Genomic DNA, 14,524 nt, shown 5'->3' on the forward strand with positions numbered 1-14,524 from the left:
TTTGACCCTTTTGTGGGAACAGTTTTTGATTGACCATGTGATGACTTAATGATCTTTTTTTTTTTTAAAGATTTTATTTTTAAGTAGTCTCTGTACCCAACATGGGGCTAGAATTTAAAAAGCCCTGAGATCAAGAGTCAATGCACTACCCTCTGAGCCAGCCATTCACCCCTGATGAGTTCATTATCTTCCCATTGTTTTTACTTCTATAACTATGGATACTGTATAGCAGCCTCTGAATGGCCCGATCTGGTGTCCAAAATACTGCCTTATAGATCGCATACTTCATTGATGGATGAATAAGATGATAAAAGTAGCTCTGTAGCTCTTTGAGTTTAGAATATTCCTTTACTGCCCATCTTTTCTAAAAGCAGGTGTATTGTTAAAATCTCCTCTGAATAGCTTTAACCTATATTAGATGGCAAATGTAGGCCTAAAGTCAAAATGCTTCCCTAAAGATAATGACCATCTTTATTTACTGTGATTAACTTCTTAGCTTGTGAAGGTGAAACTCAAGTTGCTCTGAGTTTAAGGTGTTCTAATATGTGTTGATGTTAATGTCATTCTCTTATAGATGTGTTACTTTCTAATTGAGAGACCTTCTCTCACAAATCTTCAGGAGATGGGTTATTTTAAAACAAGTCACTATAACACATAGAGAACTTAAGTATCTCTAGTTGGACATACTCAAGCTAATGAGATAAAATGCTGGTTGGAGATTATCCTCCATAACCTCTACCCTACACAAACTAAGCATAGGCATGGAGGCACCTAGGTGGCTCAGTTAAGTGTCTGCCTTTGGCTTCAGGTCATGATCTCGGGGTCCTGGGATCGAGCCTCACATCAGTATCCCTACTCAGCAAGGAATCTGCTTCTCTCGCTCCCTCTGCCCCTCCCCCTGCTCGTGCTCTCTCTCTCTCAAATAAATAAAATCTGGGATCCCTGGGTGGCGCAGCGGTTTGGCGCCTGCCTTTGGCCCAGGGCTTGATCCTGGAGATCCGGGATCAAATCCCACATCGGGCTCCCGGTGCATGGAGCCTGCTTCTCCCTCTGCCTATGTCTCTGCCTCTCTCTCTTTCTCTCTCTGTGACTTATCATAAATAAAAATTAAAAAATAAATAAATAAATAAATAAAATCTTCAAAAAAAAATAAAGCATAGGTATGACACAGCAGTATGTATCTTTGAAGAGATGCATGCTTTCGTTAGAAGCAGGATAATAACTCTAGTGCAAGATCAGTTAAGAGGAAAGCAGCCTTATTAGAAGACAAGTATGTAAAATTGCCATTGCCAAATAAAACTTCTTATAATGTTCAGTATGCCAATCAGTTGGTGCTTAATTGATCTGGCCCGGGAGGCCACTTGAGATCTAAGTTCTTCAGTTTTCTGTGTGTTATACTAGGAAGGTACTATGTTCGTGTTTAACGAACCTTAGATCAATATCTGTGCGTATAACTGGAAAATTAGTCCTACGCTTCTGTTAAAACCGTTTTAAAAAATTTTTAAATCATTTGGTTAACAAATACTCATACAGCACTTACTATGTGCATGCACAATTCCAATGCAGTTTACAGAAGAGGAGATGAGACGGTTAATTCATCCACGATTATATGGCCAATAAGTAGCAGACTTGGAATTCAAACTCAGTGAAGTTCCAGAGTTTACGCTCTTAAACTCGATGCTTTGTTCCCTGGGATTAGTTGTTGTTCTGATTTGAAGCCAGGGAAATAAGACTATTTTTGATGTATTAGTCACATGACTGGTAGAATTTCTATAGGAGTGTTCATGAGAAGAGTCTAATGGGAGGCTCTTGGCCATGTTTAGAAGTCATGATGATGTATTGGGGGAGATATTTTATATTTCCGGTAGCCATAAGCTATAATTATAGGCTATCTGGAAATGTTTTTAGAAATCATTAAGTCAGTGCTTTAATTGTGTTGATTTTCTTAATTCAATTGTGTAAATTGCTTCTCTCATTTTAGAACCACTGGATGATTACCTCAGACAGAGTAAGGACTCTAGACTTAGTGGCCCCATTCCTTCTAAGTAAAATCTAATTGTTGACCTTATACAGCCATTTTCACATACATTTCTCACCTGTGTTATTGATAAACACCATAAGGAAAGGTCAAGTCACCAAAATAGTCTTCAACAATGTGTTCCGTGTACCTACTTGGGAATACATGATTTCTGTATGTATAGATGTTGTCATAAATGGTCTTCTTGATCTTATTTTAAAATACTAATGGGGTACCTGAGTGGCTCAGTCAGTTAAGCATTTGCCTTCAGGGCGCACCTGGGTGGCTTAGTGGTTGAGTACCCGCCTTTGGCTCAGGTTGTGATCTGGGTCCTGGGATCGAGTCCCACATCGGGCTCCCCGCAGAGAGCCTGCTTCTCCCTCTGCCGGTGTCTCTGCCTCTGTCTCGGTGTCTCTCAATGAATAAAGAAAAAAATCTTTTTAAAAAATAAAAAACAACACAAGCATCTCCCCTCAGCTTGGGTTGTGATCCCTGGGTCCTGGGGTGGAGCCCTGCATGGGGCTCCCAATTCAGCAGGGAGAGAGTCTGCCTCCCCACCCTCCTTTGCCCCTCCCCCTTTCATGTTCCTCTCTCATAAATAAATAAATAAAATCTTTAAAAAATAGAACCACTAAGGAAACTGACCTCTTATTTCAAACTGTTCTGAAAGCCTTCCTTGAAAATAATCAAAATATATTTTGGTTTAAAAAGTCATATTTTAAAAGCATAAGCTATTATGGATGAACTTACATTCCCATTAGTGTTGTTTTGAGTTTTGAACATATTTAAACTTCATGGTAGGGGCGCCTGGGTGGCTCAGTCGCTTAAGCATCTGACTCTTGGTTTTGGCTCAGGTCATGATCTCAGGGATGTGGGATTGAACCCCAAGTTGGGCTCCCCACTCAGTGCGGAGTCTGATGGTCCCTCTCTCTCTGCTCCTCCTCCACCAAACAGTCCAATAGAATAAGTAAAATCTTAAAAAAAAAAAAAACCAACTGCACAGTAAACAGGAAAATCCCGTTTTTTAATGGCTCAGAAGAATATTCAGTAGTTTCTATATGAATTAAATCTTGTTATACTGAGTACCAATTTTTTAGATTTGGGGTTAGTTAGAATTTGATTGGACCAAGTATTGCTGAACCCTTGGCTGGGCTTTTGGAGGTTTAGCTTGGGCTAAAAGTCATCTTATTAATGGACTGTGAAGTAGTAAACCTCTACTAACCAATTCTTTCAATATTTGAGGTTTAAGGGTGCCTGGGTGGCTCAGTTGGCTAAGCATCTGCCTTCAGCTCAGGTCATGATCTCAGGGTCCCGGGATCAAGTCCCACGTCGGGCTCCACCCTCAGTGGGAAATCTGCTTCTCCCTCTCTGCCCCTGCCCCTCTGTCTGCTCCTTCTCTCGCTCGCTCACTCTCTCTCTCAAAGTCTTAAAAAAAATTGAAGTTTAAGATTTATATTTTAGAAAACTTGCTTTATACATAGTCTGTAAGTGGAGCTTTGAGATTACTTTACAACTAGGCAAACCCTAGAAAGAGACAATGAGTGGCCACTGGTGTGTGGAGGCTGTGTGAAATGGAGTCTTATTCCCTCCTTAAGCATACTAAGTCATTTGGCTCAGATGGCTCAGTTTCTTCATCTGCAGAATGGGTAGGGTGATATCAATATACTTCCTCCGGTGGTTCATGAGGCACTAATCTCCTCACTATGAAGAGTTGTCAGTAAGGTAATGGGACATGTGTTCTTAGGGGTTTACAGTATTTAGAATCACAAAGTCCAGACTTTCACCCTTGGTTTGTTGACCTTTGAAATCAGAAAAGTAAATGCACACCACATCTTTATTATAATCGACATTTTTGTTGTCCAGTCTGTTGTATGCATCCACAGAAAATTAAATAAAAATTCTACAGTAATATCCTAAAAGCTATTCTATTCATGTTTCAGTGATAAATACCACTGAGTGTGTATCTCTAGTTTTGAGGCTCTGGCAGGGAAACCGTGTTTCAGCATTCTTTTTCATACAATCAGCAAGTTGATTTAAACCCAGAATACAAGTTGACGTTTCTTTTGAGAGCAGCCAAAAAGGTTGCTAAAGTGTCCATGCTGTTGTGAAAAGTATTGAAATGGCTGTTGCTATTTAAACAACGCTGGCTCGGGGATAGGAGTAGTTAAAGGTAGCTCTGACAGTAGACATGTCCTACAGATAATGGTGCTAGCTTTATTTTAGCACAGGTGGGAAAGAAGAGGAGGTTTGCTTTACAGAAGGGAAAAACATTCAGGACTTGGAAGGAAAAACACATTCCGTCTGGCATTATGAGTACTTTACTTCACTGATAAAATATGACCAGTGTGCAGAACAGAGAACAGGTGTAAAATATTTTTAGACAAACCTTGGCATATACTATAGGTCGCATCCCTTCCGTCTATACACTCAAGTCTTTCAACAATAATTGTGGAAAAACCACATTTACAAAATAAGCTAGACATTTGCTTTTATGGTTTTTAGGTACTAAATGTTAAAGTCAAACATAAACTTCCTTCCTGCCAATCAGGTTGCAGCTGGTTTTAAACATTGGGGCTCCGTGTGCCCTTCTACAGCTCTCAAGCCTCCTTTTCCTTCCTGAGCACTGTTGAGAGAGCTGGGAACATGGTGCCATCGCCTCTTTTGGAGCATGAAGAAAGAAATGTGACAAGCATAGACATGACATCGCTCTAGCTTGGTTTCAGCAATGGGTATAAATCGATGACTTTTGGATACTGATGGGAGGGATCACTGGATACTCCTGTCGGTATGGGTTACAAAATGGAATCTCGTCCATTTGGCCAGATGCTCTGTGACACAGGCTCGGTGGTTCTGGACAGACGCAGGTACTCCTTTCAGATGGCTTTTCCTTGCCATCCCTCCACCATCCATCTGTTCATTGCTAGAAAGGATGAAGGTTGGATTTTGATTTGTTTTGCAATGGGTATGTCTGTTCTTTTTCCACTCTGATTACCCAGATCTGCCAACTGACCCCAGAGCTCAGTTCCCAAAAAGAACACTCTTTGTTTTGTAAACTACCCGCCATTGTGAAGTTCAAGCCATGGTGACTTACTTTCTGCTAACTCCTTTCTATTTCCAGGAAACATGATGGGATCACCAAACCACTTCAATCCAATGCTTAAGATAGCTGCAGTCCCTGGGCAGTCTTTCTAGAAACTAAGGTGTCATGAGAGGCCCTTTAAAGACTTTGAGAACTACCCAGTTTTCAGAGGGCTGTAAAGAATCTTACCTGGGGAAATGTCATCTTTCTGAATCTTAACGATAGATTAGAAGAAATGAAAGAAGCTCCTTTTTTTTTTCATCTTTGCAGTTGAGGAAGAAATGATTTTTTGGAAGAAGTGCTGTTTATTATCTGAGCCACAAAAGTTCAAAGGACTTTTTGGATTCTGTGTAGAAGGAATAGAGAGATGGAGGTAAGACCTTACCTCCCCCAGGAGCCTCTGCCAGAGGAGGAGGATTTGGCAGCAGGTAGGCAGGTGGCCAGCGTGTGTCTCCTCTATCTGCCCTTCCTTCAGGATCTGGGAAAGGGGAGAGAACAATGCATGAGGGAGCCTCTGTACACCCTGCCTTGGGACGTGTCTGAGAGATCCAATCCCCTTAGTGGAGGCTTTGCAGAAATTTGGAGATCCAGGACAACTCCCCCTAGTGTGGGCACACCACACTTTCCTGATGGCTGTGTTTTCTCTTCCAGACTTGGAAGGAGGGCAGGTGGTACTGTGGCCACACCTTGCACACTGCCTATTTGAATGATGATGACTTTGGCATTATCTGGACTCCTAGGGAGACCAGAGGGGAATAACCAAAGTCAGAAGCTCAATAATAATAGCCAACACTTTATAGTATTTACTATGTACTAGATACTGTTCTAAGCAAGTGTATGTTTTAACTCATTTCCATTTCTTAAGAGCCCTCTGAAGGTTGTGCTATTTCCCTCATTTATAGATGAAAGAAATGGAAGCAGGGAGCTTGTGACAGAGCCAACAGAGCCAGGACTTGAGCTGTGGGATTCTGTTTCCAAAGTCTGTGATCCTTCCCCATTACACTATACTATTCCTTTGGCTGACCTCAATAGGTAGCCTTTATAAAAGAACCACACTTGATTACTTAGGGGACGTCATCTAAAATGCATGTTGTGCCAAGCTCCCCATGCACACCCAGCATGGTCCTGTAAGTGGTGGTTTGCTCAGCAACCCCAACCTCATTTTAGTATCAACCTTTGCCAGGCACAGTTAGAGAATGGAAATCTGCTGTGAAAACACAATGCAATAGGCTGTGAGAACTTGAAGGTCATGTGCTAGTTTGTATTTATCCACATCACTACCACTGTCTGGGCACTCAGGTTGTTTAAGAAGTAACTCTAGGCACTATATGTACCTGAGGTCTTCGGTCATGGGCTTTCCTAGTATTTACAATAGCAAAAGAGTGAGGTTGACTCAGTAGCTGCTCTGGGGTCAGATTCCACTGGGGTCCCTAAATGTCTCAGACAAAGGGAGATATTTGAAACAATACCTGTTTTATTCACTCAGTACATTTATTGAACATCTACTGGGTTAAGAACTTGTGGTGATACATATAAACCTTTAGGACCTTTCAAGGAGTTACCATTCTAACAAAAGATAACCCATGTGCCCAAATCATACACAGGAAATGTGGAGGTATGAACAAAAAAAAAGGAGAGAGGCTGCTCATCTGAGGGATTCTAGATAGCACAGGAAGTTATCAAATGATGAAGAATGGGTCATCCCAGGAAGCATGGGCTCCCTCAAAGTTCCAGCCTCAGTGGAGGAAAAACCTGGTCCTGGTTATTTTTCTCCATCTGATGTGTACCCACAATGGGAAGAATGTGTGCTAGCCCTTGGGGGGAAAAGCAGAGGAAATCAGAATGAGAAGCTCTGCTGGCAGCCCATCACTCCCAGGAGAAGCTGCCTTTGATTTGGGGTATTTTAATTTTTTCTTTCACTGTTCCAACTTTTTTTTTTTTTTTTTTTAAAGATTTTATTTATTCATGAGAGATACAGAGAAAGAGAGGCAGAGACACAGGCAGAGGGAGAAGCAGACTCCATGCAAGGAGCCTGATGCGAGACTCCATCCCGGGTCTCCAGGATCAGGCCCTGGGCTGAAGGCGGCACTAAACCGCTGAGCCACCAGGCTGCCCCTGTTCCAACTTTTGGACAGAAAGACACTGTGAAAGACAGCTGGGATTTAGAACTTTGTTCATTAAGCCCAGAGGTGGGATGGGGAGGTCAGGTAAGAAGTCCAAGGAAAGGAGTGGTGGTAGTGAGGGAGCGGAAGTAGGTTGCACAGGAGGGACTGGTTCTAATTCTTATCTTTTCAAGATGCTTATCCTAGAAACCTCCTCAGGCTAGAAGCTCCCTCTAGGGGTCATCTCATTTGTTTTCCTACCTTCAGAGACAAAACAGTTTTTGTTAAGTATCAGGGTTCACAGCAGGTAGCACGCTCCCAGAAGTTAGTGTTGGGGGAATGTGCCTGTTCACAGCATAAACTCAGATACCCCCAGGGCACTCCCACCTGCTGTCCCCCACCTCCCATCACCACCCTGGACTTCTAGCCAGGGGAACAAGCCTTTTCAGAGCTCAACTGTCCCGTTTTCCACTGTGGCTTTTCAGATGCTTACAATATCCTCCAGTTTGAGCATAAATCAAAGAATGAGGCTCTGGAGGAAAAGCTTAATATAAATCTAAGCCAGAAATTAACAGCCCCAAATAACTTCTTTCCTGGGTCACTCTCCCTGGGCAGTGCCTTTCCCCAGGCTCCCCCAGCCTTCCTTTGTGGCTGAGTACTCTGTCATCCTCTGAAAATACTGCCACAAGCTGGCCAAACCCCATCATGTGACCTGCAATGTTCAGAGAGCATCACTTCTCTGAAAGGAGCGTGCATCTTGCTTTGGAACAGAAAACATCAGCGTCTGATCTGTGTCTCATCCCACCTTCACCAGCCGGGAGGGCGGTCCAGGGCCCACAATTTTCCCTACAGAATCCTTTGTAACTGCTAAGATCTAAGTAAGAATGTTCTAGAGCAGTATGGGGACCTCATTAAGCATCCAAGTAAAATTATTCCCAGTAACCCTGTACAGGAAAGAATATGGGCTTTGGTGTAAGACTTTGAACTGAATCCCAACATACCCCTTGAATAGCTGGCTGCTAAACCTACTTAGCCTCAGATTTCCTATCTGAAAAGTCCTACTTGTTATGGGCAGTGTGAGGATTATGTAAGCTATAGAGCGCATTAAGCATAATCCTCTTCCCCATAGGGAATCACCGGAAGTCTTTCTACTCTTCTGTGAGATGGGGCTTGAACCCTCTCTCTTCTTCTCTTTCCCTCTCTCTCTTCTTCTCCTCCTGGGGCTTAGCCTCAAGGGCATGTGCTCAGCCATTTTAGGGGGGAGGCTAACTGGCCTTAAAACATGCATTTTCACGAGAATCCTAGGCAGTGAAACTTCACTGTGGATTAGCAGGAAGAAGAGAGGAAAGAAATGAGAGGAAACCGTACTTCATTATTCTGCGGCAGAACATGGTGTTCATGGGGTTAAAATGCACTGGCTTTGGAGTCACATAGACTTACCTGGGCTTGGTTGGCTGCTTGGCCAGGGGCCTTGGGCAAATGATTCGATCTCTGTGAGCCTCATTTTCATCATCTCTGAAATGGAGAGAATATTAAATGGTGACAATACACACCTGCCAGGGTTGTGAAGATTTAATGAGATGCTGTATGAGCACATACTGGGTGGTGCTGTTAACTCTTTGTAGTGGAAATTACACCTTCTGGGGTGGGCATGGGTCATCATTCTGCTCATCCATGAACACCAACTTCTCCTCTTAGGAGGTCTTATGGGGAAATTGTTGGTTGTGATGATTGTTAAGAGTTGCTTCCAGTTTTTTTTGTTTTTGTTTTTTTTTTTTGCTTCCAGTTCTTTTGTCACATCAAGACCCTAAGGCGATTTCCCTTTTTAGTCTGTTGCCCCTTGTGGTGCATTGAGATGGGGAGTGATGCTTGAAATAGGAGGTTGGTAAAGAGCTCAGCTTCATGTTCTGAGGTATTGGAGTCAGAAATGAAGGGTGGAGAAATGCTTTTAGGGCCTCCATGGAGGTCCCAGAGGTTCCCATGTCGACGCCATTAATAGACTTTGTTTCTGCTTGCTGGTCTCCTACCGCACAACCTAGAGTCTCTCTCTCTCTTTATCTCCTTCTTTCTCTCTTCTCTCCCCTCCTCTCCACCTATCCTCATCCTGGACTCTTCCTCTGTCAGCAAAGAGATTGCATCTGTTCCTACTTTGATGTCCAAGGACAGCTTTGGGGAAAGGAGCCTGTTCTCACGTCCCGGCTCTTGTTCCAGCCACGGGCAGGAACATGTACCAGCAAGTATCCCCAACCAACTGGAGCAACCAGACCCAGGACTGACATTCCTGGAGAGCCTCTATGGGTACTATTATTATTCCATTTTGCCAATGAAGATGCTGAGGCACTGAGAGGTTAACTTACCTAAAGTCATATAGCCAGTGTGTGAGCCCAGGCAGTCTGACGGGAGAGCCGTGCTCTTCCATTACTCTGACCTTTCCTCATTGCCACCCACCCTGGATACTAAGGAGATTTGGAGGCCCTGAGGCCTAAAATATCTGGTGCCCATTATATGCAATTGAATTTTGGCAGCAATGACCTTAACCAAATAATTCTCAGACCTTCAGTCAGCACATCCACACAAGAAACAAGATGGCAGCTGCAGCACAGGTCTCTGAAGAGCTGTGGAGTAACTGCCTACTGGTGGACTGATTCTTGCAGGGAGCACCACAGCAGCTGTCATGGGCACTGTGCTGTGAGAGGATGCAGCCCCTAGTTCCAACTGTCTTCTCACAGGCAGCCACTCTCCATCGCATGTAGCTGAAAGTATAAAACCAACTTCCCCTGAGTGCCATGACCCTTGGGGCTGGGTGTGTGGGTGCTCATCTGCATACCTCTTTTCAGGGGGCAGGGGTGTGGTGGGCAGGACAACAGTTTATTTATTGATAAATAAATTGAGGGCACAGTGTCTTTTGGTCACCTGCTCCAAGGCTGCTTTCTCCTGCAGCGGCACTCCTGGAAAACCCAGGTTGGCAAGAACTGAGGGTATGGAGCCAGGAGAGGAAAGGGAAGGGGAGTTCATGGGAGCCAGAGATAAGGCAGTCTGAGGGGAGGTGGGGCTCATAGTGGCAAAGGTGAAGCAAGGTCAGAGGTGAGGGGAGGCTTGACAGGAGGGGTCGAAGGTAAATGGGGACTTATGGGGTTCATGGAGGAGGTCAAAGGTGGAGGAGAGGTTGGAGTGAAGGAAGGCTCATGGGGTTAAAGGTGTGGGGTGGGGGCACCTGTGGCTCAGTGGTTGAGCATCTGTCTTTGACTCAGAGTGTGATCCCAGGGTTCTGGGATGGAGTTCCGCATCAGGCTCCCCAGAGGGAGCCTGCTTCTCCCTCTGCCTATGTCTCTGCCTCTCCCTGTGTCTGTCATGAATAAATAAATAAAATCTTAAAAAAAAAAAAAAAAAAAAAGAGGTGGGGGTTGCTAGGCTACCAGTGAAGCAGGGCTCAGGAAGGGTGCATGTGTCCAAGTTAGAAGAGCTCAAGGGGGTCAGACATAGGAGGAAGGCTCAGTGATCAGTGAGATGCAGTGAGGTTCATGGGCTCAGACAGGAAGAGAACTGGGGCTCCCCAGGGGTGAGGGGCAGGGGTCAGTCGCTTAGCAGGAGGGCATGCACAGAGGTGAGGGGGCCGCCCTAGACCACCTCCCCCTTGGCTTCCTCCTCCTGCCTGGACTCAGACACCAGGTGGCTCACGTTGCTCTGGGCATCGTGAACTCCAGCTCCAAGCCCTCGCCAACCAAAAACCAGTGCAGGCAGGCCTTGTGCTGGACTGTGGCTGCGAACTTCTAGGAGATGCTTAGGGACAACTCCTACAGGCCATGGGGAGGCCACGTGGGATGTCCCCCATGACTGACTCCGTGCTGTTGGGGATCTGCCCGACCAAGTGGCTGCTATACTGGCTCTGCATGCCCAGCATCTGCCCGTGTGTGCGTGTGTCATCCAATATGGTGGCCACCAACCACATGAAATGCGGCACCTGAATTCTAGGAACTGAATTTAAAATTTTATTTCATATGAACTAATGTACATGAATTAAGTGCTAACTGCATGGGAGAGGGCAGGTTTGTAACCTTTCTGTAAAGGTACTCCTGGAGGTCAGGGACCAGATAGAAGTGGTGGTTAGGGAAGGTCAGGAGGAGAACTGCCATTTGGGGTCTTCAGCGGTTAACCGCAGTGGTTAAAATATGTGTCATCCTAGAAAGAATATAGGCACTAAAGACAGATAGGCCTGGGTTTGAATATTGGCTCTTCCATTTGTTAATCGTATGACCTCAGGCAAGTTTCCTGTAAACATTTAGAGTCTCAGATTCATTGTCTTTAAGAGGGAAGATAATACTTATGAGGTATCTCTTCCTCCATAAGATCTGTAGGGCTTGCTTTGTTCATTCATTCATTCATTCATTCATTCATTCCACAAACATTGATTGAACACCCTCTATGGCCAGACCTCGTGCTGGGCCTACAGGGGAGAACGAAGCCCATAGTGACTTGGTCCTCCTGAGTGTTGTAGGCTAGGGTGGGAAATAGTAAAGTCACCCAGAGAGGATTGCAAGGAATAAATTGGACATGTTTAAAGCACCGATCAGAAATGTTAGCGCCGCCCATTCCCTCTCTTTGGGCGTTGTGCTTCTGTTCTGCTCCGGGTCCCTGCCAGGCCCCAGCCCCCTCTCTGTTTCCTGGCTGCCCATGCAGAAAAGAGACAAAACAGTCTCCATTCTCAGACGGAACTGGATGTATCTCTCACACCGAGACAGCAAACGTGTACGGGATGAGTGCATCCTCATCCCGTCATATCAAGACTTGAAAAGGACAGAAAACACCCAAGCACTCACCCAGACAGACAGGTTGGGAAGAGGCTCTACCTCCAGGAAGGTCCAATCCAGGAGGTGCTAGAGCTGAGTCCTGTTTTCCCTTCACCTGAGTGGGGTTGAGGGTGGCCAGGGTGTCTCTGGGGACCCAGATGCCAGAGGTCCATGTCCTGGGGGTAATTTAGGATGTGGATGCAGAAATTCTTACCCAACCCTGAAATAGAAGTGCTGAAGAGCTCAGAAGCCAGAGAGGCGGGAAGGAACGGGGTGGTAGGCCTGCCCACCTGCCTGCCCTTCCCTCTCCCTCAGGAGAACGCCAGCTGGAGGGTTATTCTTCCTTCTTCCTGACACATCCTGAGAGATGAGTGTCACTTGACCTCAGGGCACATTCCAGAATGAGGCCACAGCCAAGAATAGGACCCAGGAACCCTGCCACCCATCCTGCCTATATTAATCACACATTCCCAGAGCAGGAGAGAGACTTCAGACTCCTTGAGGAGGTGGGAAAAGGAGGAGGAGGAGGAGGAGGAGGATGAGGAGGATGAAGGAGAGGAAGGAGAGGAGGAGGAGGAGATGGTATCAGGAAGTGGAGTTGGGAAAAAGCAGGGAAGACCCCTCAGAGCCCTGCAGCCTTCCGGTGTGCCTCACGGCCCTTGGTCCCAGACCCTTGGTTCATTCAGCAAATCTCGTGTGAGCCCTGGGGGCTGAGCCCTGCAGACCTCAGGGAGTCGCCCAGGAGGTGCTTCTGGCTTAGGTGATGCAGGTACAGAGACCTCAAGAGTCTTGTTGCCACCTGGGGACAGCAGAGGCTTCCCTGGGGAGCTGAGTCTGGGAGGATGAGTAGGCATAAGGCTGATGTCTCTCACTGAGGAATGTAGGCCATGACTGCTTATGTGTGTGATAGAAATATCATGTCATTTGGCACGGTCATAAGACAGCCCCGGGGTGGCTGACAGGAGGCAGGCTCTTGGGAGATATTTGGGGTCCTGATGGGACTCCACACTGCCCAGCCCAGAGCAGGGTATGTGTGTGTGCGTGTCTGTGTGCATGCACATGTGTGTCATACACTGACAGAGGCCAACTGCCTATGTTCGAGTCTTGGCTCTGTCACATGGCAGCTAGGTGATCTTGGGCAAGTTTCTGGTCCCGTCCAGCCTCAATTTTCCAGCCCACAGAATAGTGTTCTGTCCTGTAGAGTCATGATGCAGACAAGAGATGATGTCTGGTGCCTGTCCCAGAGTGAGTGCCAGCTCAGTGTTGTTGTGATAACAGAACAGTTGGACACTGGGCGCTCCCCCCAAGGAAATCACCATGCGGCTGTCTGTTCTCCCCCTTTCTTCATCAGGTCCCGCCCCTGGTCCCTGCTCTCTGGCCCCACTGTCCGGGGGGTGACATCAGACTATGGAGCAGCTGGCCAGACAATGGAGCAGAGTGTCCTAGGAGGCTGGAGGTGCTAGGGGAGGCAGAGGGTGGAAAAAGCCAAGCTGTCCTGCCCCAGAGGCCTTGGGCTGGTTGGTCCAGAGACAGCCTGCGCCACACCAGGCCTCTGAAGAGGCAAACAGCAATGGACTGGAGTGGGAGGAGGCTGGGGAGGGAGAGCCAACAGATGCAGGAAGGGAAGGAGTGAGTGTCCAGTGTAGACAGGAAGGCAGGTGAGTCTGGCCTCAGACCTGTAGGGGGACTCCATTCCCCGGTGTCCTGGGGCCCAGGCTGGGGCCAAACCTCCCAAACTGGATAACCAGCCTCCCCAAGTTCCCTGGTAACCAGGCCCTGGGAATTCAGCTCACCGTCTACAGAGCACCTGCAGAGGTCAGTTACTGGGTAACACTTAGGCATCAGAGATCAAAGACTCACACTTGGTTTCAAGGACAGAAAAATAAATGCCATGTAGTAGGTTTAAAATTAGAATAGATGCCCATTCCCTTAAGTGCCTATGTTTTCTGAACCCCAAATCAGCCTATGCAGGGTGATCCGTCTGAATGTGCTCTGTGAGCAATAGAATAAAATATTTGAAGTTGTATGTTTGAGTCTGTGAAACCCCCGGCCCAGCAGGATGAGGCAAGGGCTTTAAGTCCTGGGGGTCTGTCTTTGGCCAGGCAGTTGCTGAGGGCCAAGAGGGGGCGCAGGGACAGCCATCTGTGCCAGGCTCTGTCTCCTAGGCTTTTCATTATGGCAAGGTTAACAGGGCCAAGCTCCTCAAGTCTCCAGGAAGTGCACATACTACCCTCTGCTTTATAGACGAGGAAGCTGGGGCTCAGAGAGACACCAGGGAAGTGTCAGAGCCCAGATTCAGACCTAGGTTGGTCTGGCTGCACCAGCGGGGCTTTCTCTGAAGTGGGACAGGGACCCCAGGTCTTGGGCTATGAGTATGCTGTGAGCTGGTGAGAAGGAGCCTTGAAATCGGTTTCCCCTGAATGTCACACCTCCACCAGGCAGCCATGGGGCTCAGGCCCCGTGTCTGTGCAAGAAGGGAGATGACAGGTCTAGCAGGTGGACACTTGGCCCTCAGGCTCTAAGGTAATGTGTTACTTAT

The sequence above is a fragment of the Canis aureus genome, chromosome 16 (genome assembly GCF_053574225.1).
Source record: "Canis aureus isolate CA01 chromosome 16, VMU_Caureus_v.1.0, whole genome shotgun sequence".
In the NCBI taxonomy this organism is placed as follows: domain Eukaryota; kingdom Metazoa; phylum Chordata; class Mammalia; order Carnivora; family Canidae; genus Canis; species Canis aureus.